Source organism: Lithobates pipiens, unplaced genomic scaffold (genome assembly GCF_037356315.1).
Source record: "Lithobates pipiens isolate NorthernLeopardFrog02 unplaced genomic scaffold, aLitPip1_a1.2 Scaffold_1, whole genome shotgun sequence".
In the NCBI taxonomy this organism is placed as follows: Eukaryota; Metazoa; Chordata; class Amphibia; order Anura; family Ranidae; genus Lithobates; species Lithobates pipiens.
In genome coordinates, this window is record NW_027507685.1 from 239819376 (window position 1) to 239828427 (window position 9052).

At 38.3% G+C, this 9052-nt stretch overlaps 1 pseudogene; it reads left to right on the plus strand.

Moving 5' to 3' along the window:
• Positions 1–448: 448 nt before the first annotated feature.
• On the plus strand, positions 449–1594 carry LOC143987826 (olfactory receptor 5AR1-like; annotated as a pseudogene).
• The last annotated feature ends 7458 nt before the right edge of the window (positions 1595–9052 follow it).

The window sequence follows — 9052 nt, forward strand, 5'->3', positions numbered from 1 at the left end:
TGTGAGGTTCTCACAGATAGGGCCCACATCATCTTGTCTTTCCTCCTGACTGACTGTCCAAAAACTGTCCCTTTCATTCATTAGACTTAATTTCTTTCAATTATGGAGACTCAGAGGTATTTCCTAGGCCAGTCTTCCTAGGCATACCCACCTCTCCAGATGCACATCCACCAATTAAGGTATTTTGATATTTGTATAACTCCTCATAAGAGCCAGCCTAATGCTTGCATCAGGGCTGAGGGCTCCTGAGAGGAGTACTGAGGACGGGTGCTGTAATGTTTTCAGGAAGCCATGTACAGCACCCTGCTGGCCCCCACCCATCAGCCATGTTCTGGCTCCATTGCATAGAAAGGCACAGAGACTCGTTGATGTCACATGATCTATAATAAGGTATGTAATGAAAAAGGTGAAATTTTTTTTAGTTTTTTTTATATTACTAGCATGCTGATGGCAGGGACACAAGCAACAACTAATACCTGATAAAGGTTCTACCCCCTCATCAATCTATCCAAACCTAAAAAGATGAGATTTCAGGAATCATGTTAAGATTTAAAGGGTTGAAAATGCAGACTAGAATTGATATTTCATCAGCTTTCATCAATATAATGCATCAATATTTCCAGCAGTGTGAAGAATACTGTATATATTTTATTATATGGATTCAAATAACAAGACTATGGTTTCCTATTTTATAATCAATGGGATTTCAAATGTCCCCAAATTGCAACTTCCGATTTTCCTCCTGGTTCTTCTCATTTATCTTCTGACTCTTGGTGGAAACCTGGTCATTCTTCTATTGGTTTGCCTGGACTCCAATTTCCATACTCCCATGTACTTCTTCTTGGCCAACTTGTCCGTCTTGGACATGTCCTCCTCCACCACCACTCTGCATAAGGTTCTTGTAGCTTTTTTAACACAAGACAAGACAGTCTCTTTCCTGGGTTGCATAGCACAGTTCTACGTGTTCTCCTCCTTGGTCTGTAATGAGCTATTGATATTGACAGCCATGAGTTATGACTGCTATGTCGCCATCTGCAATCCCTTGCATTACTCTATCCTCATGAACCCAAGAGTTTGCACCCTCTTGGCCACAGTCTGTTGGGTCGTGTCTTTTTTAGAGGTGGTACCCTATCTTGCACTACTGTTGGAAGTCTCATGATATAAATCCAACATCATAAATCATTTTTTTTGTGATCTTGTGCCTCTTCGCAGTCTCTCTTGCAGTGACACCTCTGCCTTGGAGATGTTGAGCTTCATTGAAGGACTATTACTTTTAAGCCTTACACCCTTTGTCCTCACCTTCACTCCTTATGTTTTCATTATTGCTGCAATAGTAAGGATCCGTACAAGTGGTGGGAGATATAAAGCCTTCTACACTTGTTCCTCACACCTCACTGTTGTTGTCCTTCTCTACGGAACCCTGGTGTGTCAGTATCTCAATCCAACCAGTTAGGACAGTTTAGAGTCCAATAAATGGTTTTCACTCTTTAACACAGCTGCCGTTCCCTTGCTGAACCCTCTGATATACAGCCTGAACAACAAAGATGTGAAAGCGGCATTAAGAAGGACACTACGTGTAATAAAGTATTATTAGGATTTATTTACTTATTTTTTAGCTCATTGTTATGTCTGATGTATTTTTTCGTTGTACACTTTTGAAGCTGTGGAAACTGTTAAAAGGATCTCTTTATAAAAAAAATGTTGTGTGAGTGGCTTACCAATTACACAGCTGTCTCAGTCAATCGCTATATTGTGTCTAATGTTTATTTCCTATGATTATCAGCTCCACCTAGTGGCCATAATAAATTTCCTACTTTGTTTAGGAAAATACTGCACCATGGCCAATAGATGGAGCTGACAATAATAGGAACTAGACCTGATGGAAAAAACTCTGTATTGTGCTTCCCCTTTAAATTTTCAACTTAAGACAAAAGACCTGTGGTCTCAAATAAGCACCAACTTAAAAATTGCAACGTCAATAAAAACAACAATGCAGTCATGTGAGAAGAAAAGTCCAACTAGCATGTGTCCAGTGAAATGCTGCATGTGCAGATCAATACTCCAAACATGCCAACTCTAGTGCACCACCACCAAGAGACAAAAGCCTCTTACCAAAAAATGTGGGACACCGCACAACTATATTAGAACACAGAATGGATGAAATAAATGACATTGCTAATACTCATAATGAGGAGATAGAAACACTCAGAGAGGAAAATTCATACCATACTGCCCACATTGAAGGTTTTAAAAACAGGGCCAGGAGATCTAACCTGAGAATTCGTGGAATAACTGAAACAATAATAGATCTCCATTCTACAATTACAGCTCTCTTCCAGGAACTTGTCCCATCTATCCCTATTGAAAGGCTGGAGATGGGCAGAATTCATAGAACCCTGGCCCCCAAAAAAGATGCTGGCCCCCCGAGAGATATTGTCTTGAAATTACATTATTTTCGTACCAAACTACAAATAATGGAAGCTGCTCGAAGTAAAGACATTTTATCTTTCCAAGGATATCGCTATCAAATATTTCAAGACCTCTCGCAACAAACTCTCATTAAAAGAAGAGAGATGAAACCCCATCTACAAATTCTCCAACATCATCACATTCCATATCGTTGGAGTTTCCCATTTGCCATTCGATTCTCTCACAAAGGCACCTCTTATACCTGTAAAACAGTGGATGACCTCTCAACAGTGATTCTTGATCTTCGCCTGTCAACTCCGGATAACTCAACTGAAGGTCAAATTCTCCTACAAATCGAAAAGATGAAACTGACCAACAAGCCCATTCAATTATCCATAAAAGGAGTAGCATAGCATCAACACAACCAGATCCTGAAGACCAAATGGACTGAATTTTGAATTTTTCTTCTTGGTGATCCTATAAGTTAAATACTTATATTATATATTATACTTATTGACATAACATTTAGAATGACAAAATATATGTAATCCTTAAATGGGAATATATTCTGTATTCCCCAAATGTTCTTTAATTTTAGGATACATAAATAAGCTCTTAAAATTGCTATTACTTTCTTGGTGTTTCTTGAGATGTCATGAGCTTTACTTTATTTCCCTAACTCATCTAAAGAAATTAAAATCCTTTGTGAGATTTCTTTTTATTATTTTTTCAGCAATATCATACCTCTTACCTGCTGTGGACTGCACTTTATAGGACTCCATTTGGTTTATATATGAATTTACCCATGGACTTTATGCATTAAGTTTACTCCTAGTTTTATTTTTATTCAATTTTTATTTTTACCTTTGTTTTGTTTGATTTTTATCACTTGTTATCATATATTTGGTTTTTTGCACAACACTTTGCAACTTTTGCACATTTTTGCATCTTTGCACTCCAGTGGTTTTTAGCACTTTTTTGTGTGTATCATAGCACTTCCCGTTATATATACACTTATATATATATATATATATACATCCCGTTATATATACACTTATATATATATATATACATCTTTAGCACTTTTTGCACAACATTTTTTAGGGTACATACATATGTTTGTTGTTGTGATCAACCTGTTTACTGGGCACATGGCTACATAAGTTGGTACTAGTGTTTATATATTTATATATGTACCCATGGGTCTGGTATGATCTTCCTATTTTTGGGCTATTTTTAGTTACTGTAGATAGGAGTATATACTAATCAATAATATTGAACTCTATTACACACCATTGGGGCATAATTATATGGCCTTGCTTGTCATTTGCTCTGCCTACTCCTCTCTCCTGTATTTAATTAGTGGACGGTGGGGGGTCTCACCATCGATAACTACCGGCATTCTCTAGCCGGTGGTTCTGTATGTGTAGTTATATATTTATGCCTATACACATACATGCATACATCTCTTCTTAGCCATTAAAGGTAGCACTTGGCCCCTCCTAATATAATTAGTTATTTTTTTGATATTCGCTATTACTTGCGATCCTTTTTAGGACTGTGTGGTATAGGGGTGGCGACACCGTTTTTTAGTGTTCTGTTAGCTTACACTGTGGTTTGCCAGTACCTCTTAGCGCGGTCTGGTTCCGTGTGACCAGTGTTTACTATAATTAATTATTTTTTCAGCAATGTTAACAGCCACCTGCACATACACTGATTTATGTCTTCCCTCATAAAAATGGGGATCCATACCTTCCTTAAATACTATCCCCTCATATCTCCTATATATCTTTAGGGTATTTGCAGGTCATTTACTTTTATTCTATATACACTATTTATTTCTTTATTTTATTTTTCTTGATAACGTGATATTTATCACATTTTCTGTACCCTATTTGTTCAAATACCGGTTTACAAATATATCTAATTGATAAGGTTTCATTTATTTATTATTTTGTGTTTCCTTTTTAAATAGTGACTCGTTCATTTTATAATTACCAAGTACTTTTTAAAAGAGGCTGTCTTTGTTCCGGAGACAGTTCACTGCACCTCCCACTTAGTCCTCGAATAGCCGATCTTATTAATCGTATACTCTTTGGACACACTGTATCCCTGGATTGATGACTTTTCATCACTCTATGGATACTAGCTCCTCTTAGGAGCAATATTCCTATCTATTCAAATAAAACTTCTCTTTTTCTGCCTTAACACCTGATAATATTTATATTATGAATCTACATATATTTCTTCCCTCAAGTTTAGACTCCCTATTTACCTTCTCCCCCTCCCCCTAGAAATTCTAACTCATTCCTAGATAAACAACTTAAGATCTTATATTTTCTCACATACTAGTCAATGATGTCATTGAATGTGATCACCCATGATGTCCAAGGTCTCAATTCCCCTCCCAAAAGAACTACAGCTTTTCATTCATACTCTACACTCTCTGCCCATGTTGTTTGCTTGCAGGAAACACATTTTTCCTTACAGTTCTCCCCAAAATGTTTTAGTCATCATTACCCTCAGGTCTATATGGCTTCGGCCTCTACTAAACAAAGAGGTGTCTTCATCGCACTACTCCCTTTACCCTACACAAAGAGATCAAGGATCTCGAAGGGCGTTATATCTTGCTCACAGGCCTGCTGTTGGATGATGAAATAACCATAATCTCATATTATGCCCCCAACAGAAATCCTCTTTCATTTCTCTCACAACTATTTTCGGTTGTGGAATCACATAAACAGAGTACCGTCATAATATGTGGTCACTCGAATCAAGTAATTTATCAAATTCTAGACAAATCTCCAACTCCATTACAGACCCAACGTCCTGCATAACGACAACTCCTAGATCAATACTCCCTACTGGATATGTGGTGGGAACAAAATCCAAGAAGAAAATTTACACACTACTCTCACCCCCACAAGCAGTTTTCCCGTATAGATCACCAATTTGTACATGTGAATACCTCCACTTGTATACTGAATTCTTCTATAATCCCAAGTGCTTGGTCGGACCACAATGCAGTCATCACTACCTTCTCTTCTCTAATACCAAAATCTAAACATAGATCTTGGTGTATAAATGACAATTTATTAGCAAATCCCACATACAAACTTCAGAAACTACCATTCAATATTTTAACTTTAATAATTCATCCACAGACACTAATCCCCTACTGTTATGGGAAGCTCTAAAACCAACTATTCGGTGAGTGTGTAAGTCAAACATCTCATCCTCATAAAACAAAACAACTACATAAACAACTTGAAGATGCCTTCTATAAAGCCTCTGAAAATTTCAACTAAACTTGAGTATGATAAAGCTAAATTAGAACTGGATCTCCTTCTAACGGACTCAGCAGTGCAGGTCCTTAGGAAATCAAAACATAGTCATTACATAAAGGCAAACAAACCAAACACATTCTTAAGGCCCGTACACACGATCGGACTTTTTGACAACAAACATGCAAATTATCTGTTTTGGAGCAACATCCGACCGCGTGTAAGCTCCATCGGACAAACTTTTTCTGTTTTCAACGGACTTTTGTTGGCTGTGCGAATGGACAAACTTTCTGGCAACAAAAGTCCGATGGAGCAAAGTCCGATCGTGTGTACGCAAAACCATCGGACTTTTGTACAAGGTACAAACACGCATGCTCAGAACCAATGCAAAAGATCAGACTACAATACAGAAGTTGACCAAAGGTGGCGCTGGAGTAATTGAATGTCCTCTTTTGAAGTGTCATCAGTACGTTGTGACGTCACTACGTTTGTGTTTGTTGTCAAAAAGTCAGATCGTGTGCATGCAATACAAACTTGTGGACTACGCCCTTTGTACAAAAGTCCACGGGAAAGTTTGTACAAAGTCCGATCGTGTGTATGAGGCTTTAGCCTTACAACTACGGAGAACTGAACACATTCCAAAACCAATAAGACTTAAAATAAATGCAAATACTTATACTAGTAACCCACGGAAACTCATAACATTATATAAAAACCACACATAAATTTAATCAAAAACAATTTGATACTCTACTATCATCCATCCAACGTTCTACCCTCCCCACTACCCATCAAGAAATACTAGATAAACATATAACTGATTTGGAAGTCAAAGAAGCAATTAAAACCCTTAAATTACACAAACGCCCAGGCGGTTTTTCAGCCACCTACTATAAACAATTTATTACCCTACTCTCCCCATTGATGACTGCCGCTTTCAATTCTCTCTTGGAAGGAAATTCCTTCCATACAGAATCATTATATGCATCTATAGCTATGATTCCTAAACCACATTCTGACGATTCATCCTGGTCCAATTATAGACCAATCTCAATATTAATCTTGGATGTCAAAATACTAGCTAAGATCCTCGTTAATTGTCTAAATCCAATTATAGGAACCTTAATACATAAGGATCAAACTGGGTCCAGACAAACAGGTGACAGCATTCGTTGTGCTACCTTACTAACCCATATAGCCCGAAAACGCTGCATCCCTGCCTGCTTCCACTCAATTGACATACAGAAGGCATTCGATTCTCTGTCAGGGCCTTATCCTGATGCTATTCTTCACAAATGGGGATTTGGAGCACAGTTCCTGACATGGGTATCCTCTCTTTATCATAACCCGAAAGCATACATATCCTACTCGGGATTTCAATTTGACCACTTCAATATTGAAAGAGGAACTAGGCAGGGATGCCCCTTGTCCCCTCTTCTTCTTTTTGCCCCGGCAATAGAAACCCTTGTCCAACTTATAAGATCCAATACAAACATAAAAGGCCTTGAATTAGGAGGACACCAACACAAATTATGTCTATTTGCCGATGACGTTTTGATATTCCTTACATCTCCACTAATATCAGCCCCAAATCTCATTGATACATTTAATAAATTTGGTTCAATATCAGGCCTGAAAATGAATCCACATAAATCTAAAGCCCTGAATATTTCACTCACACCAGAATTACAAACATAGCTCCCTCCCATTTACTTGGGCAACAACACATATAACCTATTTAGGAGTCTCACTCACATCTAATCCTGACAATTTATTCTCAGCAAACTACCCGCCCATGCTAGCTCATCTTTCCTCTTTACTGAAAAGATGGTCATCCTTACCACTGGTTTGGTTGGGTAGAATCTTTGTGGTAAAAATGTCAATATTGCCTAAGATTTTATACTTATTTAGGGTGCTCCCTATCCAGGTTCCTGCACATTTTTTACGAATCTTTCAACACAAGACAGCTCAATTTATTTGGGGCAAACTTCAACCTCGTTTACCACAACCTACATGCCCCAGATTAAAGGAGGTCTGAGTGTTCCGAACGTTTCAAAATATTATTACAACTTGCTGAATTACCCAAATATCATGCTACTAAAGAAATTCCACTTTGGGTAGCAATTGAATCAGTTGAATGTGATCCACTTTCTGCATCAAATTTACTTTGGCTTACACCAACTCAAAGCCGTACAATCACGTATCCTATTACTAAACATAGCCTCTCAATTTGGGATAGACTTAAAACACGTTTTGGTCTCCAATCTCAACATAACCCACTTCTTTCTTTCATGAATAATCCCTTCTTTTACCCAGCTTGGACCTCTCCATTCTCCTTCTTCGCCTGGCTTAATGCTGATCTTACGCGAGCCCATCACTTGTATCTGACAAAATCACACCCTTTCCTACACTTTGTAATACCCACAACTTACCACATCATGAAACTTTGATATTTACAAATTAAGAATTTCCTGTCACAATATTCTCCCTCAAATTTGACATCTCCTAATTTTACAATCTTTGAAAGATCTTGTACAACAGACCCCCATAGACGAGGGACTCATCTCAGATTTATATACGCAGCTACTCTCACACACATCCTCCACATCTAAACGGGAGAATGAGTTAAATCTCCAACCTGACACATTAGATTGGACTCAAATTTGGCTTGCTACAAAGTCAGCTTCTCCAAACATTGTAGCCCTTGAAACGAACTACAAGGTTCTTACTAGGTGATATCAAGTTCCTGCAAGAATATCCAAATTTATTCACCAATAACCCTCCCAATGCTTTCAAGGCTGTTGCGACTCTGGTACCCATAGCCCTTGTACACAAGGTTGGACATTCTGACAACCAAATCCGTTGGATTTTGTCCGAAACTTTTGCATACACACGGTCGGACAAAGTTGTCAGAAAATCCGATTGTACATAACGTGATGACGTTATTTTGTTACGACGGGACTACGTTCAGGCTAGTAGCCAATAGCTTTGGTCTAGGAATTTGATCTGAGCATGCGTGGCACTTTGTCCGTCGGAGTAGGCTACACATGATCGGAGTATGTCCGATCGGAGCAGTTTGCCGGAAAATATTTCCGGCAAGTTGGAAAATTTGGTCCGATGGAAACAGTCCGATGCATACCACACACAGTCGGAATATCCGACAAAACGCTCCGATAGGACACATTCCGACGGAATCTCCGACCGCGTGTACAAGGGCTTATTCATATTTGGTGGACCTGTCCCATTGTTCAAACCTTTTGGTCAAAAATATTTAATATACCTTCTACAATGTTTTCAATATACATATTACCTGATCTACTGGTAGCCCTTTTAAACAGCAAACCATCTAATCTAACACA